At 43.0% G+C, this 16,914-nt stretch overlaps 1 long non-coding RNA gene across 1 annotated transcript in view; it reads left to right on the top strand.

Annotated features, from left to right (window-relative positions):
• The window catches only part of LOC105485648 (uncharacterized), a 47,569-nt gene extending 31,205 nt beyond the window's left edge, over window positions 1-16,364 (top strand). The window contains exons 5-8 of the long non-coding RNA XR_011612675.1: window positions 944-991; window positions 5,464-6,074; window positions 11,234-11,298; window positions 11,473-16,364. This is a non-coding gene — a long non-coding RNA (uncharacterized lncRNA). The remainder of the gene's footprint in view (window positions 1-943; window positions 992-5,463; window positions 6,075-11,233; window positions 11,299-11,472) is intronic.
• Window positions 16,365-16,914: the final 550 nt, after the last annotated feature.

Genomic DNA, 16,914 nt, shown 5'->3' with positions numbered 1-16,914 from the left:
TCATGCTTCTATTTAAAACCCCACATTGGCTCCCCTAACACTGCTCACAGACCCTGCATGGCCTGGGTGTGGTTTGATGGTGGGGTTTCTGCCCTGGCCCACTGTCTGTGCCATGCTTACTCATACTAACCTCTTAGTATCTGCTCACACCTTCAGGCCACAGTGCCTTAGCACTCAGTCTTTCTCTGCTCAACACACCCACAGCTCTCACCTTACCTGGCTACCTACTGCTCAGTGTCTAGACTAGGAGCCTTCTCTAAACCCTCACATGGGTGAGGTGCCCCTCTCTGAACTTCCTGGCCACACTGCTCTTCCCTCGTGGCTTCTACCTCTCAGTGTTGTCATGGCTGTCTAATTGCCCACCCCTCCTTGATCACAGGCTCTGGGGGAAGGAAGGGCTAGTCTTCTTTATTTTTTAAATCCTCTTTGCATGGTAGATATTTGACCTACAATAGAGTAGGTGTATGAGATACATCTACATATCTCTATATATGCATATCTATATGCATATCTACATGCATTAAGTGGACAGATGAATGAATTCCCAAAGACCTTTGGGAGGAAATCTCAGACAACCGTCCAGAGGTGGATGGGAGACACCTTATATGGCTCCTGAGAGCAAAATGTGCACCCAGTGATAGATATCATGTAATAGTGTGAAATTGCTTGTGGCTACAAATCAGGGTTCTCCTGCCTGCACCCTCCAGCTGCTGTGTAATCACTTTGGAGAGTTCTTTAAAGAGGCTACAATCCCTCAGCAATGACTTGGAAGCAGTTCATTACTCTCGGCATGCTATTTGGGGATCTGATAATAGTAATGATAATAATAATAATGATAAAAGTAGCTACGGTTTAATGAACATTTGCTATGTGTCAAACCCTGTGCTTAGTGCTTTATGTACTTGATCTTGTTTAACCTTTGTAACAAAGGTTTCATTCATAGGTATTATGAATCCACTCTACAGAAGAGGACAGTAAGAATCAAATTTGTGTAAGTCTACCCAGCTGGTAAGTCGGAGATGTAGCTTGATGCCAGATCTCATCACTGAGCCATTAATCTTAACTCTTCACTCTGGTGCTCTTTAGAGCTGGGGGCTTGAAGCTTTAGTTCGTATTTCTTACCTTCACTTCTCCAAAGTGGTTCCTAAGTTTTCAGCTGGCCTTCACGGTCGAACTTCCAGTTGACTGGGGAAAGAATCCTGCAATTGGCCAACCAAGATGTTGATAAGCTTGTTTCCAAGACAGAAATAACCACAGGGGTTGTCAGAACTGGGTGTCAGCAACAGAGTGACATTTTGAATTGAGTCATTGATTTTAGTTTTTTGATGGCATGATGGTGTGAATTGTTTTTAAAGAGAACTTTCCCACCCACTGAGATAACAGAGGTCAATAATTGTTGATCTTCAGGGTTTAAGTGCTTCAAGGAAGGTGCCAGAACACAATCAAGCATATGACCCAAGTCTATCTCTCCAGTATCTCATAACAATAATACTCTAGTGCTTGGTGGTTGTAGGGCACTTTTAATTCGGAGTCTAACTAATGTCCTACCAGACAGGAGTAAAGGCTTTTTCCTCTACACTCTTAGGTCCAATGACTGGAATTGAACCAACAAAAGACAGATTAACAGGAGAAAAAGGTTTATTTTATATGCTATGAGGGGCTCACAGAAATGAAATAAAAACCCAAAGAAGTAGTTAGACCTGAAGGTTTATATACCATTTTAACAAAGGGCAATACATTTGACAAGACAAAGGAAAGGGGTTTGAGCTTCTAGTGGCAGTAAATTGTGGGACGGCAAATATGTGGTAGAAACTAATGGAAGATAAGGGTTATTTAAGTAATGTTTGTTATATAGATTTCTCTCAGTGCTATTTCTGGGATGATAAGAGTGTGGGAAATTTATGCCCTTCTTTTAGGCAAATAGGAAGAGGGTAGAGAGCTTTTTTTCTGTGTCTGCAGATTCTCACCTGCCTTCAGCTCAAAATAATCTTTATACTAAAGTGGCATACTTTGGTGTGTCATGTTCTGAGCCTTCAGTTCATAAACAAAAGTCTGTTGACTTGCATGGTTCTCTGAACACTGTGGTGGGTAAACTAGATGCTGCTGCTGCTGTTCCTGTAGTCACAACCCAGACCTCATCATTGCTTGAAACTGCTCCTTAAAAAAAAAAAGTCCCACCCTGGGTCCACATCCTTCCATCTCTTCTCTCTGTCTCACTAAATCTGTTCTTCAGCTGCTCCAAGCCTCCAGGATCTCAACTGTTCCAACCTAACAAGCTTTTCTTTTTCATGCAGCCTGGAATCCATGCTCAATCTCTAGAGTGGTTACCTATTGACAATGCTCAACTCTGTGCTACCTCTTTTTTAATCTGCACTTGCTCTACGTTTGTGTCTCTTGGTCAGTCTAACAGGCCTCAGACTCTCCTTCTGCCCAGCAGGGATGCTTACATAACCTCACCTGATGATGAGGGCTCCACCTAAGATAAACTCCCTAAGGAGCTTGTTTCAGGGCTGAGGCTCCTGGTGCCTCTAGCTCTTCTTATTGACCAGATGCCTTCCTTTCCTGTTTCCTTTGTTGGCTGTTTCTGATCTCCCATTTCTTCTTTGAGCCACATGCCCCTCAATCATTGCAGGTGGGGCCAAGTCTTTCCTTTCTTAGAGAAAACAGAAGTTCTTAGATGTAAACTTTCCTTTTCACTTTTAAACTTATCTATAAAAGTACTTCTCTCTCCTTCTTTTGTTCTTGTTTTAGAAAAGTTTCCTCTTTCATAAAGCTGGTTTCTTTCCACCAATTAGTTCTTTTGATAGTTTAAACCAGTGAAGATGAGGATGTCATTTTTCTGCTTGAAACCTCCCAGATACTTCCAATTGCATCCTCACTAAAAAGCAAACTCCTTAATGTGGTCTTCAAGAAATGCTTGCCCTAAAATGGTAGCTCTCTTCCCAGACTGCACTGGGAAGCTCAAAAGCATAGCTATGCCCACGTGCCTCCACCAGGCATTCTGCTTTAATTGGGGCAAACCGAAAAGTGACTGAAGCAGATCTCAATTAATTAGCGGTTCATTTTGCCAAGGTTGAGGATGCGCCCGGGAAAAAGAAATAAAAATCACAGTAGGACCTGTGACTTGCACTTTTTCCAAAGATGGTTTTGGAAACATTAATATGTAAAGGAGAAAGAGCAAGCAGGAAGGGAAGGAAAAAAAAGAGGGAGAGAGCAAGCAATGAGGCCAGTGGTTACATTCTTGTGAGGCTCTGATTAGGGCTCAGGAAATCTACATTTTAAGTAAGCTAAAGTAAGCATGTGAAATTACAGCTATCTGGGAACAAAAGGAAGGCAGTTTTTGCATGACTCAGTTCCCAAGTTTAACTCTCCCTTTGGCGTAGTGAATTTGGGGTCCTGAGATTCTATTTTTCTTTCACATTTGTATGAGGTGAGATCTGGTCAACAGTATTTTTAATTTATTTATTAAATTTAATTTAATTTACAGCAAATTTACTAATTTATTTAGTAAATTTAATTTTATTTTATTTATTTATTTTTATTTCAATAGTTTTAGGGTTACAAGTGGTTTTTCATAACATGGATGAATTGTATAGTGAAGTCTGAAATCTTAGTGCACCCATCACCCGAGTAGTGTCCATTGTACCCAATATGTAGTTTTTTATCCCTCATCCTCCCAGCAGTATTTTTAAAAGACACCCGGCAGATTCTGCTTTCCTCTTGCAGCACCTTGTCCCCTTCTCCCCATGACTCCCCACCTTGGCCTCTCCCCTCCAGTCTCTATAAGGCTCTTCCCCAAATTTCAGGCTTTAGTTTTAGTGTCATCATTTATGGAAGATCATTTTCTATCCAGCACTTGGGGTGTTTCCTTCACCGCACACACGAGGGCCTATGTTTGTCTCTTTCCTTGTTTCTCACCTGTCGCCCCACTGCTAGCCTGGATGCTTCCTGAGGTCAGGGCCTCTTTGGGAATCAAGTTCACCATTGATTCCCCAATGCCAAGCCGAGCCTGTCACACAGGCATTCACTGAGGATTTGAGGAGTTAATATTGGATAAAGAATTGCTTCTGATCTTGCCTTCTTCCTGTGGGACCTTGTTCTAACTCTTTTTTCTTTCTCAGATCTTCAGACTTTCTCCACTGATCCCTTTCTTTCAGTCTAAAAACATACTCAGAACTTTCCCATCCAAAATCAAACATGTATAGAAAACTTCCTTTGGCACCTTCTCTTACTTAACTTTAATCCTGTCTTTTTTTCTTCTACTTAGAGAAGCGATTTAGCCTCAGGATAAGAAAGTCAGATTGCCTGGATTCAAATCAGATTGTTGCTATGTACTAGATTTGAGACATTGGATAAATTGTGTCACCTCCTTCTGCCTTGTTTTCCTCATCCATCAAGTGGAGATGGTATGAGTACTTTACTCATGGGGTCGCTATAAGGATTAAGTGAGGTACCGTATGTAAAAGGTGCCTGCTTCTATTAAGCACTCTGAAATATTAGTTGTTATTAGTTGTACAATTAGTTGTTATCATTAAAGTCATCTCCATTGATTGTTTCTGCTCCTCAATCTACTATAAATTATCCTCTGCCCTGAAGCATTACCTAGCCCTGGGGCCTTTTGTTAGTTCTTACTTCACTTGATCCTGTTGAGGTGCAGGATGCTATTTATCATCTCTTCCATCTCTCCCCTCTTCTCCACTCACCATTCTCTTTTCTCCCTTCCCACCTTTTTGGCTGACCTTTCTCCAGGTCTCTTCCCCTGTTTCCTTCTTCTGTTGGTTTTAGGACTTTGTTTTTGGCCCTCTGTCTTCTCAGTCTTTCTATTCAAGTTGGGCAATTTCATCCACATTTATGGTTTGCAAACAACTCTGCTGATGAAAACTCCCAAGTCATCTTTATCCTAGACCTCTCATGAGCTATAGGCCAATGGTGACAAATGTCCCTTAGACCCCTCCATCTGCATATCCTACGTGGACACCACATTCAACATGTTTAAACCAGATATGTTAACTTCACAGCATAATCTTCTCCGTCAATCTCTACATCATTTAATTACACACCCCTTGTAAAATGTTTGCTGCCTGAACCACAGACCAAATCCTCTGAATGCTAAACAAATGGCTACATTCCCTTAGGGAGTAAAGAAACAAGAGTTAGAGGCTTATTAGTTACTCCTCAAAGTTAAGTGTGTAGCATTGTACAGTGAAAAGACAACAGGCTTTGAAATTAAACAGACACCATTTTGAATCATAGCTCTGAGCTTTCCTGTCTATGTGACCTAAAATGGGGATGACAGTACTTACCTGTCAAGGTTGTTAGGATGATAAAAGGAAGTGCAAAGCACGTGGCACAAATTTGACACACATTAAGTGTTAGTTTCATGTTTTCTTACTCTAGACTTAATTTATAACTTCCTTCATAGGCTTGTAGATTCTCAATCCATGAATTTTTCTCACTGACTAGGCCAGTGTTGCTGGAGTTGTTGGGACCAAAATGCCTTGATGTTGTCTACTTGGAGATGCAGCTGTGGCCAAATCCAAAGCTTATACTGTTTGCCTCATGACAGCCAATAAGTCAAGAGACAAGGTGTTGGGATGAGAAAGGCAACTTTATTTTGGAGAGGCAGCAAACCAAGAAGATGGCAGACTAAAGAACCATCTTAAAGGCATGAATCTCAGGCTTCTTTTTATACTGGGAAAGGGGGAACAAGAAAGGGGTTGTGGTCAGGATATGACAGGTGACCACAGATATCTGGGTGTCAGCTGGAGTCTGAGGGGGTTGCAAAACATCTTTGTCCTTGGTCAGGTCACAATGCTCCTATAAATCTTTAATATAACATTGCTATTGTGTGTATGCTCTCCTCGTCTCTTTGGGGGTTAGTTTTGGGAAGGGAATATTAACATCCTTGCTTTAATGTTAAACTGAATTCCTCCTACAGTTAGCTTGGCTTACAGGCAAGAACAAATGAAGGCAGTTAACTTTTGCAACTAGAAGCAAGATGAAATCAGCTATGTTATATTTCTCTCACTGTTGCACTGTGAACACAGCCTCCTCAATGGAGGTAACCAGCTAAGGTGAGATGCCCCCTCTGGCAGAGGGTGAAAGATCTGCTTTTCCAAGAGTCTAGTTTGTGTGCTTTCCCATGTTGTCCAAAAGACCACCAGGTTGGCTAAATAACAGAAAGGAGAGTTTTATTGGTGATAGCAGTTTGCACACTGGGAAGGGGCAGTCTCTGGTGTGGACTGAAGGTGCTCTCTCTTCAAAGAGGGAAAGGGCAAGTTGGGTTTTATGCCTCACAGGGCCTGCATCACACAATAGTCACACATATCCAGCAGGTTTGGGGGAAAGGCTATACATATTTATGAGGGGAGGGGAATGCATGTTCATTGGGCAAATGTATATACGACATACATTGCATGTTCACTTTGGGGCCAGGTTTTAGCATTAAAATGAGGTGAAATTTGGCTCTTTACATCAGAAGGTGAACTATAGGACACAAAGACAGTTTGTGTGAAGTCTCTGTAAGCTGCTGAAATTGGCTTAAGGTCTGCAGTTGCTTATCAGGAAAGAATGTTTGTAGGGCTGGTCCTCTGTCCAATCAGCATTCTAGTGGTCTGGGTTGTCCACTAGCTGATAATTTTCCCAGTAGCTCCTAGTTATAGAGTTTAGCAAGAATGGTTTTTCTTATAACTGTAGGAATTTAGGAAGTTGCCATGCCAGCTGATCCCTGAACCCTCAACCCATAGGTAACTTCTGCTTCCTTAACCTTAGGGTTCATCTTAGTCAATAAAGGGGCTTTTATTTTGGTCTCTCAGATCACAGCCACACATCAAATTATGTGGTAATTCCTCCGTCTGCTGCCTTCTAAAAAAAACCCTTAAAACCTTTTTTTCTTTTAAGGTTCTATTTGTCGAATCCAAATAGGTCCACTACAGGGCATTAACATCACAACTGCTTAGATGAGAACTTGCACGGCTTGATGAGCAGGGGGAGTGTTTAGGGGAGGGGGAAACATCACCGGGGCTCTGCACAGAAGACAGTGCAAGCTGGATGGAAATTTTGTGAAATATAAGGTTATTGTTTCAGTGAGCCAATTGTGATCTGCACATTCTTCATGGTCTTCAAGATAGTAGGGTCCCTGTATTAGTCAGGGTTCTCTAGAGGGACAGAACTAATAGCATGTATGCATATTTGAAAGGGAGTTTATTAAGCAGCATTGACTCACATGATCACAAGGTGAAGTCCTATGATAGGCCATCTGCAAGTTGAGGAGCAAGGAAGCCAGTAGTGGCCCAGTCCGAGTCCCAAAAGCTCAAAAGTAGGTAAGCCAATAGTGCAGCCTTCAGTCTGTGGCCAAAGGCCTGAGAGCCCCTGACAAACCACTGGTGTAAGTCCAGAGTCCAAAAGCCAAAGAACTTGGAGACTGATGTTCAAGGGTAGGAAGCATCTGGCACGGGAGAAAGATGAAGGCTGGAAGACCCAGCAAATCAGATTCTTCCACCTTCTTCTGCCTGCTTTTTCTAGCTGTACTGGCAGCTAATTGGATGGTGGCCACCCACAGTGTGGGTGGGTCTTCCTGAGGGTGGGTCTTCCTCTCCCAGTCCACTGACTCCAATGTTAATCTCTTCTGGTAACACTCAGAAGCACGCAGATACACTCAGAAACAATACTTTGCATCCTTCTATCCAATCAAGTTGACACTTAATATTAACCATCACAGTCCCAAACATTTCCAGGTGTATTCTACTTGAGTTCAGTTCAGGGGGCGTTTACTTCCCTGAAGAAGCTCATATGAACCTAAGTGATGCTCCAAAGAGTGGAAAGTAGCCCTGGTGATAGGGGCATGGGTACAGGTGGAGGTCCGAGACAGGCTGAATGTGGTGATTTTTGCCAATATTGGGATGATTTCCCTATAGCCTCCCTGCTAGCTGATCACAGGGGAGTAGAAGACATGGATCAGAAATGGCCCCCAAACCCACAAGCACTCATTTCCACCTCATCATCTTATAAGAGCATCTGCAGTCCCTGGGTCGTGACAGGCACACAGTCATCACCAGTATGAGAAGATGTGTTGGCATGGGTTACAGTAAATCAAAGAAAAATTGCACCAGATGGAGTTAGTCAAGGAAGGCTATTCAAGATGATTGCAATAGAGGAGAGGGATTGAACTCAACTCCACTAAAACAAGAGAGGGAGCATTTTTAAAGCTCTGGGTGAGCTAGTGGAAAAGTACTAGAGTATGTTAGGGAGTAGGTTGGTCAATGTAATTAGGCCTAGTTGGTCTTTACTGAGGTTAGGTTCTTAGTCTTCTACAAAGTCTGGGAGATAGGGGCACTGTCTTTCTTGATAATTACATTTCAAAGGATGGCCCCCAGATCCTTAAGAAAGATATTCCTGGGTTACAAAAGTGGCAAGAGGCTGGGAGAAGATGTACATCTCAAAGGATCAGAAATAATTTACAATTGCAAGTTTTCTAAAATAAATGCTCTAAGAAAGGGACGTCAGAGAAAGCTGTCTAAAGTTTGTCATGCTGAGGGGAACATTAAGGCCATCTTTCAAAAGCCAACCAACAAGTGGAAAATTTCCATTTGGATTTCTGGTTATGACGCATTACCAGCCAGGTTATTTGTGTTACTTAAAACCAAAAAAGATACTCAAAGGTCCTAAGCCATGCCCTTTTAAAAATCACTTTCATTCATTAATGGAGGCTGTTTACCTAAAAGTGAAAGACTCAAGTAGCAAAATATTAGAATTCAACTAAAAGCCTTTTCTCCAAATCTCTACTGGGTTGGTAAAAGCTCAAAATAAGGCAACTGTATCCTCTGTTCTATAGACAATGGTATTTAAGCTCTCTCATTTTCTGCTTTCCATGATTCGTGTGTATGAGCGAAGGTAGTTTAGGATCTAGGGTGATATTATTGAACTGTTTAAGGCACAGGATTTGAGATCCTGGCTCTGCAATTTATAAAGCTCTGTTCTCTTGGGCATGTATTTAGCCTCCCTTAGCCTCAGTTACCTAATGCATACAATGGGGGTGAGTCTGACTACTTCTTAGGGAAGCTATAAGGATAAAATGACATAGTGCTTATTAGAATCTTAACACAGTACTTGGTATATAGTCAGGGCCAACAAATGGTAATAACTATTAATATGATATAATGTCTTTATGGGGCTTCAAAAGAGAATTTTAGTATAAAAATGTTTTAAATGGTAAGTGCTGTTTCAAGTTTATTACTTGCCTTATTAGAAGTAATATACTTTCCATTATTTCTGTTCAGTCATGATTGGCTTATATAATTAATACAATTATTCAGGGAACAATTATTCTGGTTGGCATTATCCAAAGGTCGCCTCTTTCCAGCTTAATGAAGCTTAATTAGGTGGGCAGGGCAATAAAACACAGGGTTGTCCACTCAGTGTTGTCACTTGTTAACAAGGTTTAGGGTTGACTGTCAGAGGAAATGACATTCAGATCCTGCTGACTGAGCAGAACCACTTTGAGCAAGAGAAGTTCCTATGCCCCACAGCTCAAGGCTCCTTGGGATCCACTCCAGGATCCTAAGGCTCTGGATGAAAGAAGGTCCAAAAGACCTATGCAGAACTCAGAATTCTTTTCTTGGAGGCCCCAAACAGGCTAGCTTAAGCTGTTCTCTCCATGCCTCCTCTGGGTCCCCCAGATTTGTTTTTTTCCAAGGGGTGAGTGTGGGAGCTGGGAGCCCCGTAAGTGGGAGGCAGCCTCTGGGCTATCTGACCACCCAGTGGAGTGGGAAGAAGTGAAGGAGGAGGGGTGATCTGGAAGAGATCTAGGAAGGGCGCCATGTCACATTAGACTTAATCCTTTTGGTGTAAGCATCCAAGGTCCCAATCTCTGCTGACAGCTATGGCCCAGTGTGAGGTACTTGATGACGGATCCGAGTTTCTCCATGGTGACACGTGTGTGGAAGGTGGGGTGTGGATGTGTACATGTGTATGCATGTGCAGGTGTGCGAGAGGGAGCTTGGGCTTTTCCTAGAGGCCGTCATCCCCAAACATGAGGTCATACTACTAGGTGATTTTATTTATTTACTTATTAATATTTATTTAGTCTTAGACTAGTCAAGTGCAGTAATGAGAAGAGGAGAAAGCATAGAACAAGCAGTTTGATCTGTAACTGGCTGTGAACAATCAATTGGGATAACTCACTACCTTTGGATCAGCCAGTAGGTGATTTTAGATGGTCAAGAGACAAGAGCTTATCATTAAGTCACATCATGAGAAAGTTGTTTGTTTTTCTGTTTTATTTCAGTGCTTCTGATTGTCAGGGAAAAATGGGAATTACTTTGGTAGTAAGATGCTTTTGACTCTCTTAAGTTTTCCTACTCTTTATTAAAAAGATTAATTGAGGCCACTTAAAGAAAGATGTTAACTGAATAATAGCACAGGTGAGGGCATGGCTGGGGCAAAAATCATGATGTGGGCCAGGCGTGGTGGCTTACGCCTGTAATCCCAGCACTTTGGGAGGCCGAGTTGGGCGTATCACAAGGTCAGGAGTTCGAGACCAGCTTGGTCAACATGGTGAAACCCCATCTCTACTAAACCAGGTGTGGTGGTGCATGTCTGTAATCCCAGCTTCTCAGGAAGCTGAGGCAGGAGAATCGCTTGAACCTGGAAGGCGGAGGTTGCAGTGAGCTGAAATCGTGCCATTGCACTCCAGCCTGGCAACAGAGCAAGACTCTGTCTCAAAAAAATAATAATAAAAATTCATGATGCGGGATGCACCTGACAAGGCAGACCCACCATCTTGGCTCCAATACACGGTTCGAATGAGAGTGCAGAGTTTTCAGGGGGCTTCATATGTTTACCTTGCTCTGATCACTTTTCTCACAGGTAGCTAAAAGCAGGCTGCTTGAGGGAGGTATGTGAATAAGAAGGGGCAGATATCCCTGAAAAACTGTCCAGAAAGAGTAGACACCAACTTTTCTCTAGAATATAGAAGATTTTTGCCCCAGGTCAGCAGCCCCTGCCACATAACTGTGATGGGAAAAGCTAATCAGGCATAGCTTATTATTATATGTGAGGCACTTGGGGGATGTTTGCTGGGATGTGCTCTGAGGTACCTCTTCACTAGGTGAGATTCTTGAAGTTGAATTTTCTTGGTCATGTTTCAGAGTTGCTCAGTTTTTCAGGGCAAGGCAAAAGCAAGGGATGTTGCCCGGACTTATGTAACTGTGTTATTTCCTCTTCTGTCCTTCAGCTCTGAAAATCCAGTGTAGTTCAAGTGCATATCAAATCCTGGAGCAAACTGAAGACTACATACTGGTATGTCTTAGGAATTTACAAGTCAGGGTAGATATTGGCCACCTGTATGTGTGGAGGCAGGCCTGGGAGAGAAGCACTACAAGAGAACTCTTGCCATTAAAGTCCTAAGAGTCACTGCACCCAGTAAACTCGTGAGAAAAATTTGCAGCATTGCATATTATGTCTCTGCTACAGGTGAAAAAGTCCCAAACAAAACTGGAAATTCTTTGATTTTGACTACTCAGGAGGCTGAGGCGGGAGGATTGCTTGAGCCTAGGAGTTTGAGACCAGCCTGGGCAACACAGGGAGACCCATGAAAAAATATTAGCCTATGTAAGGTTTGGATATACATCTGCTAAAGAATTGCACATGTTTGTTTTGGCTGATAAAGAATATATATATATATTTTTCATCCCCAGACCTTTATAAGCAGATGGGACATCTCTTAAGATGTTCCTTCTTGCGGATGAGGAAGAGAAAAGAGAGAAAGGGACAACAATCCTTGGAAAAACTGCAACAGGCAAAATATGTCTGTTTTTTTCCCACATTCTCTTTCCAAATTGTTTACCCTCATTTCAGCATCCTTCTCATTTCCAGCCACTCAACCCAACCTTCTCCCAGTGCTTGACATTCCTCCTATAATAGAAGAAATCCGTTTATGAACTCTTCCCAGTGAGGTACTCCCGGGGTGTTTCCCTTGTAAGGTGTCATTATTTTAAAAGAGGATCAATCCCTAGAAAAGGCAATGAAATTAACTGTATGAAAGTAATTGAAATTCATTACACCTGGGACAGAAAGTGGGGTGAATGTGAGCTGAAGGTGGTAGAGATTTTCAGGGCCCCTGTGCTTGATCCATCCATGGGGCAGATGCAGTGGACGGGGGCTAGTCCTGGCTGTCCTGCCGCCAGAGCCTGATTCTTTCTCAGCTCACACTAGCTGTGGTGTGACTGGACCACTTCACTCTGCTCCAGTTTCCTCAGATGGAAAGTCACAGAAATAATAATTGTATGACTTAGAAAAAGACTAAATAAACCAGTTCTGCTGGAAGCCAATCTAACCAGCTGTAAAATAATGTGAGATGCATGTGCATTAGTTGTGGGCGGTTCCCTCCAGACATTGCCCAAATAGTTCCTGTGGTATTTTTGTATATTTTAAATATGAAATATGTTCAGAGAGAGTACCATGGTAACCTACATAGAAAATCCCAGGAAAAGCACCACACTCTTAACTCTGAAACTTGTTTTGCACAGGGCTCTGGCTGCATGAGTGTTTCTCGATTGAAATGAATCACAATTAATTGGTTTGAATCTGGTTAGCAAATACAAGCAGATGAAGTTTTTCTTGCAGAGGGTATCAAAGTGAATCCGGAGTGATAGCTTTCAAACGCCAGTTTCCGCGTAAACGAGAGGCAGAAATTCTGACCCCTGTGCTGCGAGGAGGCTGTGACTGATCCACAGTTGTTGGAAGGGCACTCATTTTTCATGTGGGGATATGCCTGTTTCGTCACTGTCCTAACAAGATGTTATTCTTCAGAGTTACCGGGTCATTATACTCTTAGCTTTGTCAGAAGGGCTAAGTAGCTGCAGAGCCCAAGTTTGTGTCTCCCCTCCCAGCTTGGCAGTACTTGGGATTCGTTAGCCATGGCAGCACAGGTGAGTGTGTGTCAGTGACTGACTCATTAATCTGCCTATGTCTCCAGGTGCCATGAAGCAGTGGTCTCTGCCCTGAATGCAGGGTGTGCACTCGGCAGCAAATGGGGAACCAATTTAAGAGCTGTTTCTTGGGGATGCCAGTCCCTCGGGACCCCAGGGTTCCCTGGACAGACTTGAGGATGTGCCCTGTCATGTCCAATGAGTTGGTGAATCTATCTCCAGATGGCTCCCTTTCTGGCTGAATTGGCTATTTCTCCCCTAATTAAACACATGTGGTTTTCCTCCCTGGGGAAAAGGGAAACGGTCACCTGTTGGCTGGAAGGAAAGGAGCTTGCTGCAGCCCACAAAGAGGTCTGTGGTACTGCTGTCCCTATTACAGGACCAGAGAGAAGCTCTTTTAATTTAATTCCTGGAGTGATTAACAATCAGCTGCTCTGTAGGTCAGCTTAAAGTCCTGTCTTTGTTCTGTACCTGCGTTTTGATTCATTCTGGCCTGTCACACTCTTCTCATTAAATTGTAGGGAGCCTAGACATTGATATTTTCATGGCATCTTTGGGCTGCATGGAAGGGGTAACTCAACCTGTTCCCTTCAGACCATCTGAAACCACTGAGGATTAAAACTATAAAAACTGTAAACATTCTCTCATTTTCCTTTTTCCTGGGGAAAATGAGTGAGTAGTGGTCCCTGGCAGGGGTGTACCATCATGCAGCTAACAGGAGAGAGCGTTAAGTCAGGTGGCACTGAGGACCAAGGTTTTCCAGTTTGGTGGCAGATATAAGTTTCATCAAACATGTTAGGGCAAGGCTGGTTTACAACAAAATTTTGAGATTGGCAAATATATTCCCTAAGCCACTTTGTTCTCCTTTCTGCATTTGCTTCCTTTATGTGGCTTCCTTCTCACACTCTCCCTGTCCTGTGCTTTTGCTTGGACCCTCACCCATGCCAGCATCTCATTCAGAGCTCTAGATCAATTTGTCCTCTAGGGTCTCAGTCAAATCCAGCTGTCCTTTGGGGCCTCATTAGTGACTGGCTTCTGGTTAATGGAATACATTACTCTTGTTGCCACATTAAATTTGTGTGGGACAGGTGATATTTTGCATTTTAAAAAGGATCACTGTTATTTTATCTTATGGAAATAGCACACAGTAAGAACATAGATTTTGGGACAAGCCTTTAGAAGGGAATTTTAAAGTAATACTCAACACCTTCCGAAGAGGGAAGTGTCTGTTCTCTTTTGTGAAGACCTGTGTGTCCTTTTAAACAAGACATCCTTAGCTTCCTTTCAGTCTTAGTTCAGGACACAGAAAGAAAACTGGAAGCTCTTAGAGGTCGGTTTTCCTTTTGATATATCAAGAGTTACTTTCCACTCTTTGGAGAGCAGCTTTTCCTGTCGCAGATATTAAACCCCTTTCATGGTCTTTTACATTCTAATCAGGTGGTTTGAGCGAAGAGTAGGAGCCTTAAGGGGTACAGCCATCCGAATGCTAAGAAGCCCTTGGAAGCTACCCACATTATCTTCAGGGGGAGAACTCCCTCTGCCACAGCCTGGAGCCCATGATCACTTCTCCAATTCCCAACTGCCATTCCCATTTCGTTCCCTCCCTTACCTCATGCCAGACTCATTGTCTCAAAGTCTAGGTCCAATTTTTTCCTGTCCCAGCTCAGAGGGCTTTCCTGGCTCTCTGTCCAAACTAAACAAATGCTTCACCCTGACCTCTCGGATCTTCCATGGTAATGATCTCGGCAGCCATCTCTCATGCTGCGTTTGCTACATGCCAGGTGTGGTTCTGAACACTTTACACATATTAACCCATTTCATTCTTACAACCCTATGATGCAGGCACTATTACTGATCCTGTTTTACAGCTGAAGAAACTGAGGTACATAGAAGTTACTCTTAAGGCCACAAAGCTAGCAAAAGGCAGAGTGGGGATTTGAAACTGAGCAATGTGGCCCTGGGAATTCACACTGTGATACCAGCCCCTGCTTCTCTAAGCTGGGCCCCCGTTCCTCTCCACCCTCTTTTGTTGCTGCTCATTGTGCACCCAGGGAACCAAATGGCTCACTATTCCCAGAACACCTCCCCTGCTTCCTGATTCATACATTGGCTTTTCTTTTTTATTCACCATGTTCTCCACAGCTCATGCTCTCAAACACCAGCTCCTCCATGAACCCTGATGATACTGAGATAAAGCAGGGACCTCTCTTAGGGACCTGCAGCTCCCCACCACCCACCCTGCTCCTTGCCAAGCATGGAACTAAATACAAATATTGAGTTCCTTCAAGAGAAATTCCAGGCACCCAGCTAGCTTTGAGAATCAAACGAGAACTTGATAAGCAAGAAGGTAATCATAGCTTAAAACAACAGCCAAGGAAATTTGAGTGATGAAATGTTTGGTTCCCCATAGAAACTAAAGATAACATCTTAACACGTGTCCCTGAATTGTTTTTTCAGAAACCTGGACACCCACTAAATGTTCTGTAGACCTCAGACAAGGGGGAGCTGAGACTGAACTCCAACTGCCATTCTTTGGTCTAAATTTCTTCCTGAGGGGCCTGGAGGAGGCCATGCTCATGAGCCGGAACTAACATTATTTTTTTGCTGATCCCAAATTTTTAGACAAAGTTGTGCCTCCTTAACCAATTGCAAGTTGGAACATCTTTGAATCCACCTCTGACCTGCGGGTCCCTGCTTCAAGATGTCCTGCCTTTAGAGGTCACACCAAAGTATAGCCTTCGTGTATTAATTTATGACTTTACCTGAAACCTCTTCCTCTTCATCTTTAAACACGATTGCCTGTAAGCCCTCTGAGAGTTTCATTCTTAAACATTAGCTACATGATTCTCTTGCTTGGCACCCTGCAATAAATGCCTCATTTCTCTCACTGCAATCCGATGTCAGTGTTTGACTTTGCTGTGCTGGCCCAGTGGAACCAAGTTTGGTTTGGTAACAACACCATCACAGTTACTTCTTAGGAGACCCTCAGTCCTCTCGGCTGATAGTCATTTGCATGCTTACCAATCATTCTTTATTTAGATTTTAGGCACTTGGAGAGCGAGGAATTTTTTTTTTTTTTTTTTGAGACAGACTCTTGCTCTGTTGCCCAGGCTGGAGTGCAGTGGCACAATCTTGGCTCATTCTAACCTCTGCCTCCCGGATTCAAGCAATTCTCCTGCCTCAGCCTCTCGAGTAGCTGGGATTACAGGCGCCCGCCATCACACCTGGCTAATTTTTGTATTTTTAGTAGAGACGGGGTTTTACCATGTTGGCCAGGCTGGTCTCGAACTCCAGACCTCAGGTGATCTGCCCGCCTTGGCCTCCCAAAGTGCTCAGATTACAGGCATGAGCCACTGTGACCGGCCAGATTGTGTCCTTCTTAATCACCTTGATGTACCCAGTGTCTTGTGGCCTATCAAAAGACAATTTTTGTACTGAATAAATATTTACTATGACAATTGTAAAGTGTGTAATTTGTGACTGGCAACTCATATCCTGCATGGTTATTTTGTCTGTGTAAAGTATTTTATGTTTCTTAGGTGACTGCCATGCTATTTGTCTCTCCTTGCTGCAGTGCAAATTAGCTTACTTCATTCCTTGGAAGGACAACTTGTAAGGGCTAAACAGTCTACTGGTTTGTCTTTTACTTCATGAAAAAGGTGTCGGAACAAAAATACCCTCCACGCTCCTGCAAGTTCAAGTCTGCTAAACAAACACAATAGATTAACAGGAGAAAAAGCATACAAATTTATTAATATGCACGTGGACACAGGAGTCCCACAAATATGAGACTCAAAGAAGGGCCAGATAGCTGAGGCTTAAATAGCACCCTCTTCGTCAAGGACAGGGAAATGGGGGTGTAGACAATTTTGAGGCATAGCAAATGATTTTCAGGGGAATCAAATGAGCCCAAAGAGCAGACAGTAGTTTGTAAATGATCCCCTTTGAAAGCTGAACAGAACAAGTTGTGGGAAAGTTTGGGGCG

This window comes from Macaca nemestrina, chromosome 14 (genome assembly GCF_043159975.1).
Source record: "Macaca nemestrina isolate mMacNem1 chromosome 14, mMacNem.hap1, whole genome shotgun sequence".
NCBI lineage: Eukaryota > Metazoa > Chordata > Mammalia > Primates > Cercopithecidae > Macaca > Macaca nemestrina.
This window is presented reverse-complemented; position numbering and strand designations above follow the sequence as displayed.